The sequence below is a fragment of the Diabrotica undecimpunctata genome, chromosome 2, assembly GCF_040954645.1.
Source record: "Diabrotica undecimpunctata isolate CICGRU chromosome 2, icDiaUnde3, whole genome shotgun sequence".
NCBI lineage: Eukaryota > Metazoa > Arthropoda > Insecta > Coleoptera > Chrysomelidae > Diabrotica > Diabrotica undecimpunctata.
Genome location: NC_092804.1, coordinates 5,296,560 through 5,322,843, shown reverse-complemented (window position 1 = coordinate 5,322,843; position 26,284 = coordinate 5,296,560). Strand labels below are relative to the sequence as shown.

Sequence of the window (26,284 nt, the reverse complement as noted above, 5' to 3'; positions counted from 1 at the left end):
AAAGAAATCTTTTTTCCTGGTACGATAATTGTGTATATCTGAATTTGATTTCAATCTATTAATATTAGCTTTTGTATACAGAATATTTCTGTATATAAAAATTGAGGGAACAGTGATTATTTGATATTTTCTAAAATGCTCTCTACCCGTATGTCTATATGGTAAATTAAAAATCAAGCGAATTATGCGCTTTTGGGCTTTTTCAGAGAAATAGAAAATAATCCTAAAAAAACTGCACCAAAATTACGAGATGGGGTGGAAAGACAGTTTGGAAAAAGATGTTACCTATTCCAAAGAAATTAGACAGATATTCCAAAAGAATAATCTACGTTGTCGAACTGTTAGAAATAAACCTTTTTATAGTAATAAAAATAGGCGTATTAGATTGTTGTTCGCTAGGAAGCATATTAACAAAGATTTGAACTTTTGGAATTCAGTAATATTTGCTAAAGAAACCAAAATAAACTTGTTTGGGTCCGATGGAAAAATATAGGTGAGGAGAGAAAAGCCCAATGAAGCACTAAAATTAAAAAATATGAAAGCTTTGGTAAATCTGAGCTAATTTCTTCTTATTGTTTATATTTTAGTTTGCCACAGCATTTTATCATATTGTCGATTTGAAAACGAACAAGAAATAGAAAATATAAACATATCAAATGTTCGATGTTTCGAAAAATAATCGATTCGAATCGATAAGCGTCTCGATAATCATTTTGATAATTTTAAACATTGTACAGGGGGAACAATGCTAGAAATGGACAATAATAATTTCCGTAGAGTGCTGAGATTGTCTAGTCTCGAGCTTTGTTGCTAACATATACATAAAAGGGCGATAGTAAAATTTTTCTTTTATAGCAACACTGTTATAAAGATATTGATGAAGTTCAACCTAGAGGTACATGCCTCTGTCTCTGGAGCACTAAATCTAAAATTGTGTATCAGAATACATATGAAAATATTTAGGGTGTATAGGTTTACCGTGGAATTTTAAAAAGGAGAATAAATTTTATATGGCGTAAAATATTTATGGATTTAAAGGGTAAACGTACAGAGATGGAGTGGTAAAATATTCAATATGTTGGTTGTTCCATTGTTTTTGAAATATTTATACGTCATCTTTTCGTGTTAGAAAATAAATATAATCAGTTTATCAGCGGTAGAACTAAAGATCTACAACAACATCGAAATATGTAGCCGGATAATCAAATAAGTTATTAACATAGGTAATAAATTCTATATTGAAAATTGTTTTTTAAATTATTCTCTTTCACTTATTGCTTCATTTTTAAAAGTAAGTTTATTACAATTTGAATTGATAGAGGAAAGTGGCCTAATATAGGATACATTTTTTTCAACCGCTACTTTTTACAAAAAAATAATTCTAATTTTGTTTTGTTCTTAGTAATTTATTGATATAACTATCTATTACGTTCTGGTATGATAACTCTAAAAAAAATAACCTGTAGACGATAATAAAATAGGCGATGATAAAACCAGAATTCGGCGCTTTACAAAAGAGTCGCCTTATATTGGGTAGGGTATCCGATATTAGAGAAAAGCTGATTTCATGTACATGTACAATGTAAACAATATATTTGTTTTTTTTTATTACAAAATATCAATCAACTATACTGTGACTATCCATTTATACAAAATTCGCAAATGAAATTAATCTTGCCTTCAGCTCCACCGCAAGCTTCATGACACCATCTGTAGCATTTGCAGCAGCGTATTCATTGTTGTCCAGCTTTGTTGAAAGAAAAAAAAATCAAAGCAGTAGATTCATTCCACATCCTTTTCTTCTTGATCCATGTAATCTTTATAATCAACAAACCTGCTCAGACTCTGATGGATATGAAGTAACGACTTCTGGTTTCCTTTTGTTTTTGGATTAAATTTTTTGGTTGGGTTCTTTAAGTAAATTAGTATCAGCTTTTATGTTTTCTTTATTTTCTTTAACTTTTTGCATGTATTAGAGTCAAAGTTTACCACTTTCTTAACACCGCCTGTAGTTTTAGGCGATGGTGCTTCTTTAAGAGTTTTTTATAAGGTCCTAATTAAAGCAGCTGCACCAGAATTCTTTCGTTTAATTTCTGATGAACCAGGTAAAACTGGTAAAGGTTTTATGTCAGTTGGTTTTACAAAATCGCTTATTTCATCAATTCTGGTAGTTATTCCTCCAGGTTGAACAGGAATGTCCTGTAAAATGATAATGTGCTTGGGCTTCTCAATAGTATTTGGAGATTTATTTTCGTTGTTACTATTGTCATCAATAAGATAAGTTCTTAACTTTTTATGAATTGCAAAATCTTGGTCACGAAACAAATCTCTATCAATTGGCCTAATGCCACATTTTCAAAAACCATGCAACGAGATTTCCGTTGATGCTGTGCTTAAATAAGCTTTTCCAAACAAACCAGCAATCTGGTACGGGGAAATTGTTCTACCAGGATTATTTCTTAACCAGTTTTCGATTTGTTGAGAGTAATATGTCGTTAAAAATCCCATAAAGGCTATATCTAAAGATTGTATATTATGAGTTGAGTGTGGAGGTAGGCCGAATACAATGATATTATTTTCTCGAGCGTTATTAATTACATCCAAGTTTCTTGTGTGCGAGTAGTGGCCGTTTAAAGTTAAAGTGACATAAATGACGTTTAATTTTAGTAAATCCTTTGACTCCAGCAGCAGATACACCTTGTGGCGTTTGAAAAGAAATAGTCTTGTAACGCTTTAATCAATTCCTTAGCCATTTTCTCCCTGAAGTAGCCTTCGATTTAGACAATGGATGTGGCAAATTGTTGGCCAAAGCCCACTAAAGGGCTAAACGGCGAATGTCTGTTAAGGTTAAATCATAAAACCTCCTTTCAAATTTCAAAGAGTATTCAACCAACCCTTTTTCTAATGCTTCGGGAAGAAGCATTAGAAAAAAAGTTGATTAAATTTACGATTACGACCAAGAGTTGATTTTTCAAGGTATTTCAGAGGATTTTCTTTCTTACAATAATATTCTAATGTAGCTTGTTGGTACGTCGTATGCTTTCGCTGCTTTCAAATATCCCATCTCCTTATTGAGTAGGATCAAAATTGCAGATACCATACTTGCTTTATTCCATTGCTTTCTTCTTTTAGCGAACATTCTGTAACAAAAACGTTCTTCAGTATAGATACATAAAAAGGTTCCTTATATTGGATATCCAATATTGATACTACGTCCAATATTAGGCACATTTGTAAATTACAGGTTAAAATTTTTACAAGATAAACAGACAAAGATTTCATGACTAAAACTACATAAATATGTCAACTAAAACATTCATTACATTACCGATTAGAAATATTTAAATTTCTTACCTTATTTAAAATATTTTCAGCACTAAAATGAGGTGAACTCAAAAAATGTAGGGATGTGCGTTTCAATAAATTTGCAAGTATGCTAAGATGGTCGATCTATAGATTCTACAGCGAACGTTAAGTATTGAATCATAGTCTAGCCCAGTGGTTCCCAATCTTTTTCCCATGATCGCCCCCTGAGATAAGTTTCACCAGTTATGAACACTACAATCGCCCCCCCCCCCCCCCCCCCAATTAAATTGAAACAAATAATGAATCTATATAAAAGGTAAGTATCCATATTTATTTATTTTTACATTTCGTATAATGATAAATGGTTATATGTGTGTAAAATAATTGTTAATGGCTTCCTTGGGGCTAGTGTCCCTCACATAGTTTCTTTATGTCTGGCTCAATGTTGGTTAATAACAACTTCAAATCCCCTCTTTCTATTATGTCGAGCCTATTTCTTTGTCTGTTTTTCAATATACACACAGAACTAAAACCTTTCTCCACTAGATATGTTGTGGGGAATGAAAATAATAATAATTTGATTGCATTCCACAAGATTGGATACACTTCTTTTATCCGCGGCCAGAATCTTTCGTATCCACACTCCCGAAACAAACTTTCAATTTTAACATCATGTCTAAAATCAATCAAGTTTTCTTGAAGAGAAGGACATACCGTTGAAACTTCCACGCTGAAAGGATTGATAAACCAAGTTGGCACTTTCAGACTAGTCAAATCTTGGAATCGGGACTGCAGATCTTCTTTCAGTGTTTGAAAGTGGAGTCAGTATGTTTGAAGATCCTCAGAATCACCATAAGATTTCAAGTTGGGGAATTTGGTCAGATCTCTTCTCTGCATATTTTCTTCAAAAATAGATAGTTTGTCAATGAATGCTCCGACTACTTCCTTAGCTTTGGTCATATTTATGTTCTTCCCCTGTAGTTGCAGGTTCATTTTATTTTAATTTTTGAAAAATATCTGATAAGTAAGCGATGTTATTTGGCTTCTTTTGGTACACTGTACTTAGTGTGGGGTCAGTACTATTAGGAAATTCAATAACAGTATCCATGAGACTGAAGAACCGCCTTAAGCAATTGCCTTTAGAAAGCCAGCGGACTTCCGTATGTAGTAGCAATGTATTAAATATCTCATCATTTTCTTCACAAAGTGTACGAAATATTCGATCATTCTTTGGTTTTGCTTTAATTTTATTTACCGCATCTATGACAAGTCGAAGAGAATCGTGCAACCTCCCACTCAAATTTTTGGCATCCACATGCTCTCTGTGAATGACGCAGTGAACACACAAAATTCCAGGTACTGCTTATTTCAGATGTGCAATAAATCCCCGATGGCGTCCTGTCATTGCTGCTGCACCGTCAGTAGCACAGGCGATCATATTTAATAAGGGAATCTCTTTTTCCTCAAAAAATCTCTTAACGACCTCAAATATGGAAGATTCTAATATTGTGACGCCTCGTGCTCGATAAGATAAGTGGTTATGTCCGAATTGAAAGACAGACTTAACAGTTTGACAAATAAATCACAGTATCTTTATTAAAATAACAACTCACTGAACACAATGACTGTCAGTTGAAACAAAACAACTTTATATACCACAATACAAAACTCGAGAACGAAAGACTCCGCATTTGAAGCAACGACAACCTCGGCCGTTCGCTTTTTGTTCGAGTTAGATCGGCAGGAGCGGTACCTAGTTCTCATCATTCTTATCCCACTTCTCTCTCTTTCTCTTTTGTGCGGATGATCGCATAATACGAAAGCTCGATCAAAGGAAAATGCATAATTCGTTATAATGTATAATTATAACGATAATGTATAGAATCATATTGTATTATGATTCATAGCTCACTGTGACTAGACGAGATGTTTGTGTTATTATTACCTGCATTGGTATACATATATTTACTTTTTATTATCCTATGGATATCCGATCGAAAGTATTGTATTTTTTTTCTCTTTTCTTATTTTTCTCAATTACCCATTTCTCGTTTTCCGGATGCTAAACGCCCCCCTTATCGCCCCCTTTTCTCTGTCGCCCCCATATCGCCCTTTTCGCTCTATCGTCCCCCTGAATATCTCAAATTGCCCCCCGGGGGGCGATCGCCCCCAGGTTGGGAATCACTGGTCTAGACATCTGTGGATAGATGGCACCTATTATTCCATTTGTTTTTGAATAGGCGCTATCTTAATATTAGGCGACTTTCCTCTACGTTGAAGTTGTATTTCTAACCTCGAACTACAATATATATTTTTTTATCTTGTAATGAAGTAAACTTTTAACTGAAATAAAATTTAACAATATTTTAGGTCAAACTTTACTAATTTTGAACTACTGATTGACATTAAAGTTCAATTCCCTACCCCCAGGGGCTGAAGCAATTACCCTTGCTTCGTAATTACTCCCTACACAAATTTACAAAAGAAAAGAGTACGATATAATTTGGCTATCATTAGAGAAATATTTAAACATTTCGTGTCCAGATGTCAATAAAATTACAAAATTAAAGAGTTTCGTACGGTAGATAAAATCTTAGAAAGTTTTTAATGACGTTGCAAATTTCAGCAATATATTGCTAAAAATCCTGCCAAATATGGCATTAAACTATGCCTTGGTAGATTCGGAGACTTCTTATACCTGTAATATGTAAATATATGAGAAAAACAGCCGAATGGTCCTGTTCACCTATATAACTCATCTAATCTACTGTTGTTAAGCGTACCTATAGCATATTATATATTAGATACAGACAGAAACATTACACTTGACAATAATTGAGGGGTCCGGCAGTAAAAAATGGTAAAGGACAATACAGAAAATTTGAGATTTGAAGTGTTGAATTTTGAAAAAAATATTCTTATATTTTTTATAAAAAAATATAAGACTATGAATCATGTTAAAATTAGTTAATTATGTTGTTAATCAGTAGGCAAAATATGAAATACCAAATATTTTTTTACAATGTGTTTATTGAGGAAAATATAAAAATATGTACTACAGCTTAACATTATTTACCTAAAATATTTAGTAGAAAAAGTTTAACGTAACATGTTAAGTGGTGTTGACTTAACATACTTTGGTAGGTACTAGGGGTTTATTTTAAATTTATATACCATTCGTGATAAACAGCTGGAATCCATTCCAAGAATGATTTTACATCTTTCAGTTCTTCTGGATGCATTCTAAGGGGATGATTATATTTTTGAGTAAGTGTAGGAAATTTTTCTTCTGCAGCTGTTGGTCATCCTCTTTTATTCAAGGACATGGAATTAAATAATCCGCTGTATGATGCTGAATAATGTATATTTTTTGGAACTTCTGAAGATAGGCATAATTTCACACTACTTTGTAAAATACCTACCGGTTGATTAAAATAGCTTTTCAGTAGTGAACAATCGTATATATCCTCTTGCTGGACCCTAGTTACTAGAAAAGGTTTTTTTTTCTGACACTTCCTCAAAATGTCTTCCCAGTGATTGGGCGAATAGACCATTTCACAGTTTTTCTTGACATAATTTTCTACTACAGAAAAGTCTCTGTCGCTTGGCAACATTGTATGTCCTACCTGAGGAAATATATGAACTATTTCTTTAAAATAGTCATTTTGTAAAAGACAAAGCCAAAGACCAATGATGGTCCAGTTTTTATTTTGTCCGCAGCAATTGTCTGAAATAGCTATTAGTTTTCTGCCACGAATATTAGTTTTCTCAAAGTACATTTTGAGACAGCTAGCGATTTCGTCCGACCCTCTTTTAGCAATAGATTCATCCCACATAAAAAAGTGACTCTGACCACCTCCAAAGGAATGTATGCTTAAGTTATAGCATCACAGTTTTCTCTTATAGAACATGGGACTAGTGGTAAGCTTTGGTGTGGGAAGGGTTTGCTGTAGATCATAACTTATTGCATGCACATCTGGGTTTAAGTTTGCTTCCTCTACTGCGTCTCTGACTGCCTGTTGACCTGCTTCAGCTTTTCTATGATGTAATTCTTGTTCAGTTTTAATTTTTTTAACTCCAGTTTCATCATTGTGTAACTTAGCATTTTCTAAAGCCACTGAAAACTTATCGCACGCTTGACATGTATCCATTTTTGGAGTTTTGAAACTTAAATTATATTCTTCAGTAAATATTCTTCTGAATTTATCTGCAGAAACTGGAGTTTTCTTTTTCAAAATGCATTCTCCTATATATTTCTCATAACAAATCTAAATAGAATATTCCATACTCATATATTGTTTAGAGCTGTCAGCACGGGTGTAATGGCTTTTGTACTTAGGTAAGCTTCCGATAAAAGATTTCAGAAAATCTATATCAGAATTGGAATATTTTTTAGGATGGTTTGAATGTCGACCTCTTAGATCTGATTTTGGAGTATTTGATCCAATTTTTAATTGTTTTACTAGATTTTCAACTCGACCTCGATTTTTCTGTAAGCCATGGATACTTAGGAAAGCCATTTTGTATACCTTAACATCTTTTCCTTGTGATTTTAATTTATATTCAATAGTTTGAGATCTTTTTGACATTAGTGCTTTAGTTTTCTTCCTAGTCACATTTTTAGATCTCATACAACCTTGTAAGTAAGCATTTTGTGTATCAAAACTGTTCATGCCCCAGAAATTAACAAAAATTGTCTGCAGCTTTTCATGAGGTGCAAATAACTCATAGCATTTATTGGGGAAACTACACGGTGGACCTTGTGTTTTTGATAAAACAATATTTCCTTTACCTCTGTATTGTTTATATTCTTTTCTCCGCGATTTCTGAGCTCTTTCGATTTTAATTGCTTACTAAAATTGCGTTTCCTTTTTATAGATTTTGTTTCTAAAATAGAATCTTCTTTTTCTTGTTTACTGTGTTCATTTAATTCTCCCCTATTTTATTTTTCTTCCTCCCCTTCTTCTTCAGTACTGGACTCTGGGTATGTGTGAGAAGAAATTTCTTGAAGTCCATGTTTTTTCAAAAGTTTTCTAAAACATAAATAGAAATCGTATTAAGTATTATAGGGCTACCGATTCATTCATTTTCATATTTGCAAGTAAAAAATGTTAAGTTTTTATGCAAAGTGAATGTGGACGTAAACAATGTTAAGTACATCCTTTACCATTTTTTACTTGCAAACAATTATTCTAAGGACCCTTAAGCTAGCGGGGACACATGAGCGGAATCCAATTTAACCAACGTAATATTTTTTCACCCATTTTTCACTAATTTATTACCACTCTAATAATTTTTCACCACCAAACCAACCTTAAGGGGAGCGATTCTGCTGGCTTAAGATTCAAGCTAGCAGAATTCAAAAAAGAAACTTTTTGTTGATGGCATATTTTTTCACCCATTTTTCACTAATTTATTACCACCCTAATAATTTTTCACCTCCAAACCACCCTTAATGGGAGCGATTCTGCTGACTTAAGGTTCAAGCTAGCAGAATAATAAAATAAAAAATCTTTTTGTTAATGGCATATTTTTTCACCAATTTTTCACTAATTTATTACCACACTAATAATTTTTCACCACCAAACCAACCTTAAGGGGAGCGATTCTGCTGGCTTAAGGTTCAAGCTAGCAGAATTCAAAAAAAAAATTTTTTGTTGATGGCATATTTTTTCACCAATTTTTCACTAATTTATTACCACCCTAATAATTTTTCACCACCAAACCCCCCTTAATGAGAGCGATTCTGCTGGCTTAAGGTTCAAGCTAGCAGAATTCAAAAAAAAAACTTTTTGTTGATGACATATTTTTTCACCCATTTTTCACTAATTTATTACCACCCTAATAATTTTTCACCACCAAACCACCCTTAATGGGAGCGGTTCTTCTGGCTTAAGGTTCAAGATGGCAGAATTCAAAAAAAAAAAATTTGTTGATGGCATATTTTTCACCCATTTTTCACTAATTTATTACCACCCTAATATTGTTTCACCATTAAACCACCCTTAAGGGGAGTCATTCTGCTGGCTTGCGGTTCTGCTGGCTTGCGGTTCAAGCCAGCAGAATTAAAAAATATATTTATAATATACCACAGTGTTTTGCTAGGTTTTTACGAATTTATTACCATTCTAGTAATTTTTCACCCCTTAACTACCCCTTTTGAAAAGTCAATAATTGTGTTAGATTAAAATTTAAGGAGAAATTTTTTTTCAAATTTACTGTCCACTACTTATAACTGAAATAAAAAAGTGTTTTGTTAAGTTTATACTAAACTTTGACCATCCTGAAAATTTTGCTCCCATAAACCTATTCGAAAACTTTCCTACTAGCTGAATATTTGAACCAGCAAAATAAGAAAAAAACGTATTTTTGAAATACCTCAGTATTCTGCTAAGTTTTTACTAATTTATTACCACCCTAGTAATTTTTCACACCTAAACTACCCCTTGTGATAAGTCAATAATTCTGTTAGGTTAAAATTTAACGTGAAAAAAATCTTTTTTTACAATTTCACTATCCTCTACTTAATTTTACTAAATACTATTTATAAGTAAAATAAGAAACTCTCTGGTTAGTTTTTACTAAATGTTAACGAACTTCACCAATTCCACCATCTACACATTTACGCTGGTTGAATGCAAAGCAAATCTTTTCGGAAATATGAGATACTACAGTATTATGCTAGATTTGTACTAATACATTACCATCCTAGTAATTTTTCACCCTTCAACTACCCTCTATGAGGAGTCAATAATTCTACTACCTTAAAATTTAAGGTGATAAAAAATCTATTTTTATAATTTTACTGTATTCTACTTGTAACTGAAAATATAAATTGCTTGCCTGGTTTTTACTAAATTTGATCCACCCTTATAATTTTTGACCCCCTAAGCTTCAGATAATGGGAAACATTCAACAAGATATACATTGACGCTAGGTGAATAAAAAATCTTTTTGAAAACACAAGAGTGCTCTGCTAGAATTTTACTATATTTTTACCAGCCTAGTCATGTTTTTCTCAACTACCCTAATTGAAAAACATTTTCAAATGTTATTCTATACTAACTAATATTTATTTTTTCAATGTTTAAATATTAAAAATATGAAAACACTTTATTCCAAAAACTATAAATTTTACCCGTTTTAAAAAATTGACTCTGATTCGAGTCGTATTACATGGCTAAGCGAAATCGAATCGTTAGTCCTTTTTATGAATATAAAATAACTGAAATCAAGTTGAGTTTTAGTAAATACAATGGAATTTTTATATTTCACAGAATAAATTACCAGGTAAGAAATATTCAAATTGAAATAATTTTATTACGTCTATTACATTATTTATCTGATTGTAAAGGAGGGTCGTCGGGATCGTGCGCACCTATTGCACCCTATTGTTAAAAGATTTGCATTCATTAGGTAGATGAAAATTTGAAAAATAATTTAGGTATTTAATATTTTAATAATATTTAAATAAGAAGAGTATTAACGATTGGTCAAAACATAATTTTAAGATTAGGTGTATAACATAAAGAATTTATATTGCAAAACATTTTAAGTAGGTATATTCAAATGAGACCGAAATTACCGGTTGGTCAGAACAGCTGATATAGATTATTTGCGTAGTAAAATAAATTTATATTAGCAGCATTTTAAAAATTTAAAGATATTTGTATTTTAATTCTTTGTCGATTTTTCATTCATTGTCAGTTGAATATAGGTAAAAATTAAAGGTTTTAAACAAAAAAATATTAACTTATTTATTTTGTTTATGGAAATGTTTGAAAGAATCGCCCACGGAGAGATCTGGTTTCTCGGCACAATCCACACACTCATAAATTGGGTTTTTTCTTATTTTTAGGATAGGACATACTCTGCATCTTTTCGTTTTCGTTTCGCGTTTGTCCGATTTATTAGCAATTATTTATAGGTAAATGTTCGCGTGCGATATTCCGTCTTTCTTTGCTTTTTTATAAATTAATTTACGAATTAATTCTAACCTTGATATCGTCTTTTATGTCTTTTGTTTAGTATATTGTTTAAAACTAAGTCTAACTTTCCACGGTACCATCGATTCATCTAGCGATAATTATTTTACTGGATAACGCAGAGCAGTCATTTTATTATTAAAAAGTCTATAACTGTTCTTATTCTATAAAACCGATCTTCAGGAATAACATTCGGTCCCATTGGATTATGGATGAAGATTAAGCACCTTAAAATTATAAGAAAAAGATCTCTTCCGATGTTCTGCAAAAAAGATTTTAAGTTGAATAGTGGATCTGTTTTCCAATAACCCTAAAATCTTGAAATCCGTATGTGTCAGTGTGGAAGATAATTCCCATAAATACTAGAAATTCAAATAAGGAAAGTAGTTTACATCTTTAAATTCTAGAATTTACACAAACACCAACTTCACCAACTTTTTTATATGCTAAACATTGCAATATTGTTGTTTTGTACACTATCTATTTTTTAACAAAATTTTACAACTTAAAAAGGGATCATTCCCGTGAGTTGGCTGTATATCATATAGTTAAAAAACTCGAACATTGAAGTAAAACACTGTTGTGATTGGTATATTTAATTAAATTTTAAAAATCCTAAAGGATTAAGTTCAAAACGTTTTCGGACTTATCAGTCCAGTGAAATTTGTAGTACTTTTAGTAAGTAATTAATAAGTAATAGGTAAGTAGTAATTTTTAATTAAATATACCAATTATTACAACAGAAGTGTTTTTCACACACACACACACACTCGCACGCACACACACCGTGTAAATGAATTCAAGTATTTTTGAAAAAAACAAATTTATTTAATTTTTATTAAAGGGGTAGTAAGGGGTGAAAAATTACTAAAGTTGTAATAAATTCGTAAAAACCTAGCAGAACACTGTGGTAGATCATAAATATTTTTTTTAATTCTGCTAGCTTGAACCGTAAGCCAGCAGAATCGCTCCCCTTAAGGGTGGTTTGATGGTGAAAAATTATTAGGGTGGTAATAAATTAGTGAAAAATTAGTGAAAAAATATGCCACCAACAAAAAGTTTTTTTTCTGAATTCTGCTAGCTTGAACCTTAAGCCAGCAGAATCGTTCCCATTAAGGGTGGTTTGGTGGTGAAAAAATATTAGGGTGGTAATAAATTAGTGAAAAATTGGTGAAAAAATATGCCATCAACAAAAAGTTTTTTTTTGAATTCTGCTAGCTTAAACCTTAAGCCAGCAGAATCGCTCCCATTAAGGGGGGTTTGGTGGTGAAAAATTATTAGGGTGGTAATAAATTAGTGAAAAATTGGTGAAAAAATATGCCATGAACAAAAAGTTTTTTTTTTGAATTCTGCTAGCTTGAACCTTAAGCCAGCAGAATCGCTCCCCTTAAGGTTGGTTTGGTGGTGAAAAATTATTAGGGTGGTAATAAATTAGTGAAAAATTGGTGAAAAAATATTACGTAGGTTAAATTGGATTCCGCTCATGTGTCCCCGCTGGCTTAAGGGACCTATTATTCTAAGAATATCAATAAATTACCTTCTTTGTAGAAAGTTAATCGAGCTAGCTTCACTAAATATTTGAAATTCAGGATCTTTATCTGAGTCATAATCATCGTAGCTCTCAGAAATGTCACTATTAACATCAAAAAAAGCCATTTAGATTTGAACAACCTGCTTTGTCTTCCGCCATCATGGACACATAACATTATTTTCATGCGTATGCATGTCTCTTACCAAATTTTAAGAAATTAATCTTGCGCCATCTGTTATTCGGAGGATAAAATAAGTCAAGTTTTCTGCTTTGCCATGTCCCTTGCCATCTTTTACATAATATTTCGGGAAAAATCAAAATTTGTCCTTTACCATTGCTTACTACCGAGCCCCTCAATTAATTCACGTCAATGCCGTTTGCGAAAGAATTACTTGGTATACAAACTACACTCGTAGTGACTCTGAGAAAAACCAGAGGGAAATTCCACCAGTATTCATACAAGAGAAACGTCTGCACCTAGTAGCATGTTTGATTTTCAGAAGGATATTGTGTTGCTATCATATAGACGAAAGCCTCAAAAAAACATACTGATGTTGTCTACATCGATTCGGAGTCAAGTAAACACGTAAAACCTACGAAACTGTCATTTCATAGTCGAAATTGGAGCCTGAAAAATTGCATATCACATTGTTTTTAAATAGCTCTTTAAAGTTCTCAACATTTTATTTAAATTAATAAAACTAATCCAAGGTCACAGTAATGATTAAAGAAATTTTTAGTCCTATGTACTAAAAAGTGATTGACAAGCTTTTTGCACACAATAACAAGATCAATTTGGTTGTAAAAAGTACTTGAACCTAATGTAAACATATCTACAATTACTTGGAAACACTTATCGACAAACTGAGTCACGAAAAGTGGATATAAATTGCCAGATAATCACGTGAATGAGTATTCAATTTTTACGTATAAATTTAGATCTGTTTTTATGAATAAAAAGAATTAAAACAATAAATTATTAATATTGTTTGTTTATAAGATACCATTTTTTTGTGCGATCACGTTTTGGAAAATATAACTAAAGACAGAAATACTTTGTATAGGGACTAAGTATTCGGCATTGTAGTGTTTTTCATTATTATAATAATTCTTATAAGCATACTTAATGTGTAGAAATGAAAAATTAACACAATAAAATTAATTGATTATACTTTTTTTTGGACCATTTCTGTATGACGGAAAAAAGTATAAAATATTTGTTGTTACGAGAAGTCGCAGCATATTGTGGCTCTTTTCTCAAACCTCCATGAATTGACAAACGAGGACGAAATCAACAAGAATGCATTGCGTGCAACTCTTACACAATATATTATTATAAGCAGACTTATGCTCCAATCGTTGGAAATGAAAGTGCCACTGAACGTCTAAAAATCATACGAACAAGTTAAATTTTGCTGAGAATATTAATTTTGGGACCTTAAAAAGATGCCAAAAGGTTTGCCACTAGTTTTCTCTAACACATCCCTTCGTAGGAGGAAATGGTTTAGGAGAAAACCGTAAAAAAAGTTTCAAACTAAAAATGTATCAACAAGAGATAATTTCGAATAAAAATGTCTATTAACACTAAATATTTAAATAAACATGTGTAAGATGAAAAATATAGGTTTTTTATTTGAGAGATATTGTCTGGGTTTGTTCTGGTATTTCCAATACTATCTTTAATGATCTGTGTCTGCGATTTGAATTCTCTCACCAGATACTTGACTTTTGAGAAAAGTTCTCTAAATTCTTGGCGGTCAGCATGTTCCTCTAGTTGTATACATATGTTTTTAATATAATTATTTTTGTCCCTTCTGCACAAGTGTCGTATAGTTGTAGTTATGGTGCATATCTCTATTGCGTGCATACCTCGACTGGGAGCAAAAAGGTCTAAACATTGATGGTGTACGTCTGAGTCATTTGAGGTTTGCGGACGACATAGTATTATGTAGTACAGATATTAAGGAATTGGAGCAAATTCTCAAGGAATTAAATTAGTAGTCAAATAAAATAGGTCTTAAAATGAACCTTAATAAAACAAAAATAATGAGTAATTTACAAACTAATATTGTTATTGTCAACGTCCGTCTTGAAAATGTAGACCACTATATATATCTTGGACATGCCATTAAAATCGGCAAATAAAATTAAATAGCCGAAATAAAAAGACGCATATATTTGCCTTGGGTATCTTTTGGCAAGTTAAGCTTTATCTTGAAGAATAAAGATATACCAATGTGTCTAAAACGTAGAGTTTATGACAAATGTATCTTGCCTGTAACTACATATGGACTGGAGACCATGGCCTTTACAAAGAAAAACTTAGAGCAGGTCAGTACAGATAGAGAAAGGGCCATGTACTTAAAAAAAAAGTAAGTTTTTACGGTGAATTTCAAATGGACTCAATTTTTCCGACGTTTCCCATATTTCCCGGCCAGTGAAAACTATGTAGTTATTCATATTTCGACGAGCTACCCCAGATTAAAAAAAAAATGGGCTTCTAACTGCAATCGAAGCTGATACATTGTATACTCTTCCTACGTCTTTCAATTTGAAGTTCCGATCTCGGAAAAAAAAACGGAGCTAAAACAGTTATCCCCTCCACTTTCCGATGTCGATCTTTCGAAAGTACCTTCGTTTCGAAGGGCTGTAAGTTTCGAAAAATTAGATGAATTTTATAGCTATAAAATTCAATATAAAGTTTCGATTTTCATTCAAAATTTATGCAAATTTTACTTCTTAATGTTTGTAAACAATGGAGATATGATTTTTTTAAAAATAGTCCCTAACTTCATTTCTATTGGCCATAGAAGGATTTTTTTTTAATGTGAGTTTTTTTACCAGCTATCCAATGGTTGTACTTATGTCTGTAGCTTAAAAAATATAGAAGTTATTGCAATTGTCATCATCATCATATAACGGGGATCCTACGGCGATTGCCGCTTCCCGCATTTCAGCCTCCATCTTTTCCTATCTCTCCAATCTCCCTCTTCTAAGCCTCTAGATTGCATTGTTTTTGTAATTTCTCTTCTCCAGGAATTTGGTGGTCTTCCCCTTTTCCTTCTTTCTGGCGGAACATACATTAAGGCTTTCTTTGGCCACCGCTCCTCCTCCATTCTCATCACGTGACCATACCATTGTAATTGCCTTCCTTGTATTCTATCTGAAAGAGTATCTCTAATTCCTGTACGGTTTCGTATTTCCTCATTCCTGATTCTTTCCATTCTCGATACTCGACATGACCTTCTAAGATAATCCATTTCCACAACGTCTACTTTATCTCGTTCATTCTTTGTCATCGTCCAACATTCGGCACCATATGTGGTAATTGGTTCTACAATTGCTCTGTATACGCGAAGTTTGGTATGCATCTTTATTTTATTAGACCACAGTAATGAATTCAGTATTCGGATGCATTTTTTCCCTTGGGTTATTCGGTTTTGTACATCTATCTTAACTCTGCCATCTGCTGATATGATGCTTCCTAGATATTTATACTGGTTGCAGCCTTTTATGACTGCGTTTTCAAGCCTCAGATCTGTGGTATTTCCTCCAATTTTTAAATATTCTGTTTTGCTTATGTTTACAGTAAGCCCCCATTTGGCATATTCCTCAAATAATTTTCGATTCATATAATTTATATCTTCCTCATCGGTTGCAACCACCACCTGATCATCTGCAATATTATCATGCATTGCAATTGTTTATAAGTAAAAAACAAAACTCTTTTTCAAACGTTTATTTTGTAAATAATTTCGATGAAAATGCCATATGCATTTAACTTCTAAGATAGTTTAAGGCTTAAAGAATCCTATGAAATTTGCTTCATTAATAGAGCAAGTTCAATAGTTTAAATATTTAGCCTCAGTGATAAACAAATTAAATAACTTTTAAACTATTTGACCGATCGGGTGGAAATTTCGCACAAATTTATTTTACAACATTTTATTTTGTTGATAAAAAAATTAATAAAATTTATAAACTAGTGCAAAAAAACTGTTTTTCTTTTGCAAATATCTCCGTAAACTATTTATCAATTTTAATTTAAAAGACGGGAAAATAAAGATATTCTTGATATAAAAAAATGATATAAATATTGTTTATGTAAAATATAAGGGAAAAACTTATAGACAAAAAATCAAATTGTGACCATAAATTATTAAAAAAAAAACGTAAGATAAAAATAAGAGTACTTTTTCATCTATTCGTCATCTGCTAAATCCCACCTATCTCTTAAAAGCTTCAGATTTATGCGGTATGTGTTATCCTTTATTATACAGTATTTGCTATTTTCAAAAATATTGAATGGTATAATAATGACATTCCATTAATGCCATATTTTTATGACGAGTATACAAATACCAATGTCGTCGCTAGCCTAAGCGAACTGAGTATATATACGCATAAATCCACGACTTGAGAAACAATATTTACGTTTGGAAGACGGAAGTTCAAAAGGAGTTAGGGACCGGGTACCCCTTTAGTCGGTGTTGCAGAACGGATATATCTTACATGTGGTTGAATACATACATTTTATCCTTAAGATAGCTGTTAGTCATCGTTTTAGGAGGATCGCGGGAGAAATCCGCTGATGTAGAAGTTGATTATGTTTACGAAAGATAGTTATGGTTTCCTGTATGTAGCGGTGCAAGATTTATATTTGTGATATATTGCAACGCGACTTGTTTTTTCGAAATAAGTCAATTTTTATTAGGGTAAACATAGAATGTGATATGGAAATTTGTAGAGAAAGTCTGAAGTGGAATATAACTATCGGCAATTTATATAACTTTTTTATTGCTACTATTTTTTTATATAGAGCCATATGAAAAAAACGTAATTAGAATTCTTCTTTTTGTAACGATTATTTTGCCTACCACATAGGGTATTACTATGGAGTGTTAAAAATTGGGGCTAGACAGAAATTACGGGGCTAGAGATAGAGCAAGCTAAATAAACCGAAACTTTAGCGAACGGCTACTCAGGGTTTATTTGAGAGCTGGGTCGTGTATAAGTGAATGGCAAGGGGGTTGGATTGTGTTAACCATAAAAATTAAACAACAGGGGTACTTACATGAATTTCCTGGACAAACACAAAAGAAAAAGCATAAGAAGGTTCTCAAGCCATTTAAAATAAGGGCGCCGCTTTGAAGAATCTTCCTGCTGGATGAAAGAAAAGGTTCTTCCTTCCTAAAAATACAAAAAAAAATTGGAAACTTTTTCTTTTAAAGAAATAAACAAATTGGTTTAGGGAAAAAATTATATATTTATTATTGTCTCACCACAATCAGTTACAAATATAAATAATAACAATAAAATACAAAATATCAAAAACAAACTTACTATGTGCTATCCGTTTACAAACTCTAGAAGTTGGAGATACTACAAAACTTCAGTTAAGGACGACAATTTGTAACGGAAAGAATTCGAAATGAAAAATAGCTTTTTAAATGAAATTATGCACAGAGGTTAACATTTAAAAAAAAAACAAAAAAAGATCTGTTATGATTAGGTATTTGAGTCCGCTAGATGCAAAACTCTGTATTTGCAAAAATTGTAAAAATTGAGTTTTAGCTGACAGTTATTTGTCACATGTTATAGCTATCTGCTGATGTAGAAATTCAGCAGCAAAGTAAGGTATTTACTAAAAAAAGGCATTAGAAATCTGGAATCAGACGCAAAACTCTGTATTTGTCAGCCTATGCCAGTTGCATAACTGTGTAATTGCAATTGGCCAATCGCTTACATTGTTTGAGTCACATGACACGTCTCATGTGCACATGTCAATTATTTCATCATTCGCCATTACCGGTTTCACTGTTTGTTATTTGAGTACTAAAAACACCAAGTTTATTGCAAATAATTAACATTATGGATCTTCATGTGCAAAAGGAAAAGGGAGAAAACGAGTTGTACAAACAGAAAAATGGAAACGAAATGTAATGAAACTTAAGAGGTAAGAGGTGTCTACAATTAACTAGATAGGTTTGGGACTTACTGTCAATATTTTTAGGCATAAACCTAAGGATTTACCCGGTTTTCCCACCTGTAACCATACAAAGAAAGTGTATTGTTGTATAGATTTAAAGATGCGAGACATTCAGCGTTTCCATAATAATCTGTATTCAACAACTGACAAAATAAAACAAGATATTTTTTTGCTGAAATTTTGTGAAGGTCAAAAGCCCAAGAGATCAGGTACAAACCTACATGGAATTTCAATTAAATATTTTGTTCCTACAGTAGAGGGTGGACTTTTAAGAGTATGAAAGACAGCATTTCTTGGAATAACTCATTTAAGTTCTGAAAGAATAGAGCGTGTTGTAAGAACGTTTGTTATCCGGGGTCAAATACCAAAAGAGAGAAGAGGGGGAGATACAACAAAAGTGTAGATTTGATCCAATAAAATTATCTATTCAAACATTTATGGGGCGTTTCAACGGTGCAGAGAGTCATTATAATAGAGGACGATCGACTAGATTGTATTTACCATGTGATCTGAATTTGACAAAGCTTTACAGAATGTATTGTCAACGTCATCCACATCATTCCGTAAAGTTATCATATTTCCGAACATACGTTAATGAACACTACAACATATCATTCGGCACTCCCTAAGTAGATGCTTGTTCTGCGTGTCTCAGAGCGAAGGAAATTTTAAGAAAAGAAAATTTAGAAGAAGAAAAGTTAAAGGTTATAACAGAGCAGAGAGTTCATACGTTAAGAGCTAAAGCCTTTTATTCTTTGTTAAAAAATGAATCAAATCATAACATACAAATATTTTCTTTTGATTGTCAAAAAAATCTTTCTTTGCCAAAGCTTCCCGACCAGGCGGCTTATTTCTCACAGCAAATAAATTTTTATAATTTCACCATCGTGGCTGGAAATTCGAAATCCCATCTTTTTTCTGCAAATGTGACATCATATGTGTGGCTGGAGTTTGAACATCCAAAAGATTCAAATGCTGATGCCTCTGCTGTACATGATACTCTCATAAAATTCAACTTTAAAAATCAAATCGAAAAAGTTCACCTATTTGCAGATGGATGTGGTGGACAGAACAAAAATAGCACGATGATATCTATGATAATCTACTGATTGGTTTATGAAGCACCTGGTCACATCAAGGAAGTGGAGTTTACGTTTCCTGTTGTTGGTCATTCCTTTTTGCCACCAGATAGGATTTTCGGTATGATAGAAAGGGAGATAAAAAAGAAGAACGTTGTAATAAACAGAAAAGAATATGAAGACATAATTGGAAAACACTCAAAGGTGCTGAGACTTGGTAAAGACTGGCAGATATCAGACTGGAGAAAGATGAGTGACGTTGTTGTTAAAAAACCTTCCCAGTGGCATTTTAAATGTAATGCAACGAAACGATTTATATTTTCTAAGGACAAAGATTATATGGCTACGGTAAGGGGGGAAATATTTTATCGTTCTGACATAGGGTTCAGCAAGTTTATAATACGAAAAGGGAAAAAGATTTCTTTATTGAAACCAAAGTTACAACAGATTGGATGTTCATTGAAAGGAGATAAATCGTTCATAGGCACTCTCCTTAGAAACCATTTTGGTGAAAATTGGAGAGACCAGCCGGATCTCAAATTTTATAAAATTATAGATACTGGCGTACAAGCAAATAATAACGAGAGTGCTGCAGAAAATGATTATATTGATCATGAGGACCCAAAGGAACTTAGAGTTTAGGAATTAATATAAATATATACATATTATAATTTGTAATACCTTTTGTACTTTGGATACAAATAAACTTCACTAAAAGTTTACTTCCACATGCTTTCTTCCTTATTCCTAACACACTAGGTTTAGAAAACAGACTAATATAACAACCACTAATATCGTTAATGGTTGACTATTATCATGTATTTGCAAATGTTAGTTGCATAAATCTGTATTTACATAGTTCACTTGCAAAACTCGGTATTTTCAAATTTTTCTTTCTTTTCTAGCAAACCCAATAACTTATCTAAGAAAAAAATCATTATATTTTACCTAATAAAGCATTTATCTATCACAAAAAAGAGCCATTTATTATGTCTAAGGTTTTTTGCAAAATTTATCAGTTTTTTGCAAATAACTTAGTTTGACTTATACAGTAAATACAAAGTTTTGCATCTAGCGGACTCATTTACCAAATGTCAAAAAAAAATAAATCTAGCTGTACAACTAGACACAATGGCTATATGTAGTTATCCTTCAAAGTTGTTGTAGACGACAAAAATCTCTTAGATACTTACTCTTTCAAAACTGACACATTACATTGAGTATAATTCACTATTTTCAACAAATTTGCCGGCTTCTGGACGCCGACACTCACAGCGTGTTCTCTTTTCAAAGATTCTCCCAAACCTTACAACTGCACTATTAAATGCTCACCAAACTACATATTTTCCATAAGACGAAAAACGAAAAAACATTACAAAATTGACGAAAAATTTGGACTAACCAGAAACCATCTGCCCTGACAGCGGCCTCAGCAAGAGTGATGTAATTTACTTTCCCGCAAAACCTTCTCAGAGATCTAAATGGATGTTTACTTTAGGCGCAATATTTAAGCTCAAACGATTAAAGAAAATATCAAAGAAATGGCGTCTGTGATATATAAACAAACTCTAAAATGTGTTTATAATTGACTCGGTGACGCAAAAAGGATTGAAAGAATATTTCGGTGTTTTAATACGTATGATAGGAAGCAGAAATACATTGAAAATATTCTTCGGTGTTTTAACATATACGAGGGGATTGCAATATATACCAAGGAATTTAAAAATGCTACATTCTTAACGTTCCTTACAAAGTACTCTTGACGTTAGCGATTAATACGACAGGACTCTCTCTGTCCTAAGCTATTTTTAACAGTTTTTTAACTGAGTCCTTCGATTAGTCGAAGAATATTATACTGTTTTCTCCGCATTATATGTCAAAGATGCTATTTATCTTATATATTTGTTATAAAATATTGTGGTCTGAACCGATATTTGCACTAGGACATATCCTTATTCTGTTAACACTATTTTTTAATCATCTACTTGAATATAATCTATCTGATTTTTGGTTAACACTTGGACGTTGATAGATGTCATGGGAAGTTACTAACTTCATTACTTACGGAGTTACGTTATGTAGGTTACCACATACATGTTTTAAATTAGTGAAGTAAAGGAACATAAAATACATTTAACACGATTTTTATTATATTACACGTACATATTTAACAGCTTGGAGACGAGGTCGTCGAATCTACAAGAAAATACAAATAAGGCCAGTATATATACATAACCTTACTGCAGCGTGGTGACCCACAGTGAAAATTTACAAATAATCTACATACATAATTGAAATCCTTTTTAATTTACAATTACATATACATTTAAAAGATGACTGAGACTACAATCCATTCAGTTCACAGCGTATTTAACGTTGAAACTTACTATATATCCAAGAATTTTGACCGTTGGTTAAAACGCCTTTAGAGTGCATTCAATGTATTTGTAGTACTAGAGGACAAGAAAGCTGCGTACCTTCTACACTATATGGGTTCAGATTCTAGATGCATATAATATTCTTTGTGATAATATTTCGCCGGAAAAACCAGACGAGAAGTCATATGATGAACTGGTAAATAAAATGAAACTACATTACAACCCTGAACCGTTGGAAATAGTGAAAAATTTCAGATTCTCACAAAGAAAGCAACATGAAGGAGAAAGTGCCAATGAATATATTATAGCTTTACGTAGATTAGCTACAACTTCCAAATTTAAACAAAACCCTGAGGAATCAATTCTTATTTGGTCTTCGAAACCAAAATATTCAAAGCAGACTCCTAGAATACAAGGATCTTACAATGGAGAAAGCATTAGAAGTTGCCGTCAGCATGAAGACATCAACCTGAGATACAGCTCGATTACAGAAGTCGAATACAAGTGCAAATATAAATAAAGTTTCTAGTGTTAAGTTTCATGGAACTAATCACTAGGAAGTCATGGAACTACTAAAATGTCAAGTATATGATAACTCTTCTCCTCGTAAGGAAGTGCTAAATTTGTAAGGTTAATAAATTAAAACAAAAACATAATACTTACAAGTCGAGCCTTACAGACTTGTTTATCATCCATTATATTACCCGTTCTATCGTGTTTTTGACCAAACTGGTAAAAACTATCGCCTCGCTCATTGCTCTCCTAGTCCATATCCGACTACCAAGTCAGATCTTCGCCTTTTTCCAATTTTCGCGTTAAAATCGCCAGGTATATCAGTAACTTCATTTTTAAAATGTCTGTTTCAACTGACTATAGAAGATTCTATTTCATGGTATTTCTTTCTGTAGCAGGTTTGTACCCTTGAATAATATTTACATTGAATGGCTTGCTATTTAATTTAAATAGGTATAAAATTCCGAAGTGATATCTTTTACTACAAAGATAAGCTGTCTGGCAGGGAAATCCTTAAGTGAAGTTTAAAAATAACTTCATTTTTCTTACCTCTTTCCGAACTAAACCTTCAATTTTACGACTGTATCGCAATAAAACTAAAAGATATCTACGGTTTGCAATATTTTATATCGAAGGCCCGACTTTGTGTACCAAATTGAATAAAAAAACCCTCCAATAAAAGTTGCTCATTAATTCTGAATATATTCCACTCGCATATCTCATTTTAGCAGTTTAAAGAGCTTTATGCCTATCCCTGCTTGAATAACTTGACGTCCGAAATCCACTATAAAAAAAACCAAAAAACCAACCGAACATCCGATATTTTAGGTCGAGAGCAAACCCACCAGAGATATAGTTCTCCCAGTAGAAATAAAAATTCTAAAATAGGCTGGACATACACCCTATTCCAGCCGATACCTCTTTTGAAGACAATAGTCTTGATATGAAATCAATTCAGATATGGTTTTAAAACTATTTTGTTGTGACATGTTTCACAATGTAAATATTTTATACTTAGGAAATAAATCAGAATGATGTGTTTCCAATCCGGAAATCACTTTCAAAAACTAAAATTTAGAAACTCTAAGAAAGCTAAGAAGATATTCAGCGTTTTATACAGGGTGAGTCATGAGGAACTTTACATACTTCTACCATATGTAGAGTCCCTCAGGGAGCATATCATGTGGCCACTAAAAAATGTCAACTCCTCTTCTTTATTAATTAACAGGGTGATTTGTGTAATTGACCATTTATTTCATTTTACTGTAGTGTTTATACAGCTCATTTGATTTTTTTAATTTTTGCATGATACAGTACACCACTATCAAGCATTCGACTGGTATTAGCTAAACTAAAAAATTCCAGGGCTGGCTTTGGAAAAATTAATTTAGGGATTCGTATTAAATATTACACCCTGTATATATTTTTTTTAAAATGCAATAAGTGATTTTTAAACTACATAAATAGCCAATGAAAACGACATATGCGACAATGTTGTCGCACTTTTATTAAATTTTTAGTGAACGATCAAATCTTACCAAAAATAGAACAACCATATTGAAGTATCAAATTATAAGGTAATTAATTTAAACAAATGTTATACATTTCAAACATTTTAATTGAAATGATAAACTGAGTCACTGCACAACAAAAAACAGTAACTACTAACAATAACGAAGAACAATTTAAAAAAAAACTAAAAATATGTACATAGTTATGATAAACCCATAAATTAGAACTTTAAAAGATACAATAATGGTAACAAAATAAAAATAATTCAAAATAGATTTTCGAAATGGAACCCTGCAGCCTGTACACATTTTTGTTGCCGAATTGTTAATTGACGTATTGAATTACGGATACTCTGGGGATCGTTTCTAATAGTATTACAACAATGTATAATTCTATCAATTAATTGTTGTCGGTTATTAATATTCACTGCGTAAACGAGTTGCTTCAATCGTCTCCAAATATGGTAATCAACGGGATTGAAATCAGGTGATCTTGAAGGCCACGAAATAGGACCTGTTAATATCCACCTGTTGCCATAAACATTATTGAGATGTTGTCTCACTGCCAGTAAAAAGTGTGGGGGTGCCCCATCATGCTGAAAATACAACCTTCGGATAGCAACGTTCGCGTTGGCAAGCAAATTCGGGAAAATATTTTGTAGAAAGTTCAAATAGACCTGCCCTGTTAAAGGACCATCAAAAAAGTAAGGACCTACTAATTGGTTATTTATGACACCAATCCACACGTTAACCGAAAACCTTAACTGACAACGACGTTCTCGAATAGCATGGGGATTTTCTTCTGCCCACACATGTGAATTTCGTGAATTATTTATCCCGTCTCTGGTAAATTGGGCTTCATCTGTAAATAGTGTTCTGTATAGCGTTGGTCGATTATTGTTAATCTATCTACAAAATTCCAACCTATCGATCTCATCTCCAGCATGTAGTCGCTGAACCATTTGAATGTGATATGGGTATAGATTATTTTTTTGTAAGACTCTACTTACTTTTGATTGAGTAACATTGAGTTCTCGACTTACTTGTCTAGTGCTTATTGTAGGGTTCATAGTAATGGCGTCCATAATGTCATCTTCCTGCGCTTCATCTACATGTCGCTCTGTTGTTCCACTAGGAAAAGTGCCATTTTCTCGCAAATAATTAAAAACTGACCCAAATGTTGGATGACTGGGAGTTCAACGATTAGGAAATCTCCTGCGATATTCTCTACTAGCAGCCCTACCATTCCCATTACAGAATCCATAAACAAATATTATGTCTGCATATTCTGTGGTCGAAAACTGATGTGGCATTTTGAACGAAAGTAACAAAAGCTCTACCAAAACTAACACAATGTACTTAACGTAGATATGACAGAAGAAATATGTATTCTTGTACACATAAATAACAATTAATAATGACAATAATGACAATGGGTATAAAATATCAAGAAACGTCAAACGGTCAACGCCAACCTTCATTTTAAACTTTTTTAGATTTATTTTTATTTAGTACAGTTGATGCAATGTATTATTATTTGACATAAAATTTTAATCATTTACAATCAACAAAAACTAACACATACAAGAGGTTTGACTTTTTAATCAATTTAATTTATTATTTATCGAAAATAATGCCCCAATACGATCTATGAGTAAAAATTTAAAATTGAAAAACAATTGATTCTATCGTAGAGATAATACAAAGTGACAGTAAAGATGTTAATTTTCTACGTATTAGATTATGTTGTAAGAACTCATTTTAATTAAAATGTTTGAAATTTATAACATTATGGTTGTTCTATTTTTGGTAAGATTTGATCGTTCACTAAAAATTTAATAAAAGTGCGACAACATTGGCGCATATGTCGTTTTCATTGGCTATTTATGTAGTTTAAAAATCACTTATTGTATTTTAAAAAAAAATTATACAGGGTGTAATATTTAATACGAATCCCTAAATTAATTTTTCCAAAGCCAGTCCTGGAATTTT

The 26,284-nt window shown here is 32.3% G+C and overlaps 1 protein-coding gene across 1 annotated transcript in view; it reads left to right on the top strand.

Moving 5' to 3' along the window:
* LOC140433150 (uncharacterized) overlaps nucleotides 1-26,284 on the top strand; it is a 1,089,409-nt gene that overhangs the window by 1,056,680 nt on the left and 6,445 nt on the right. The gene's annotated exons all lie outside the window — the stretch shown is intronic.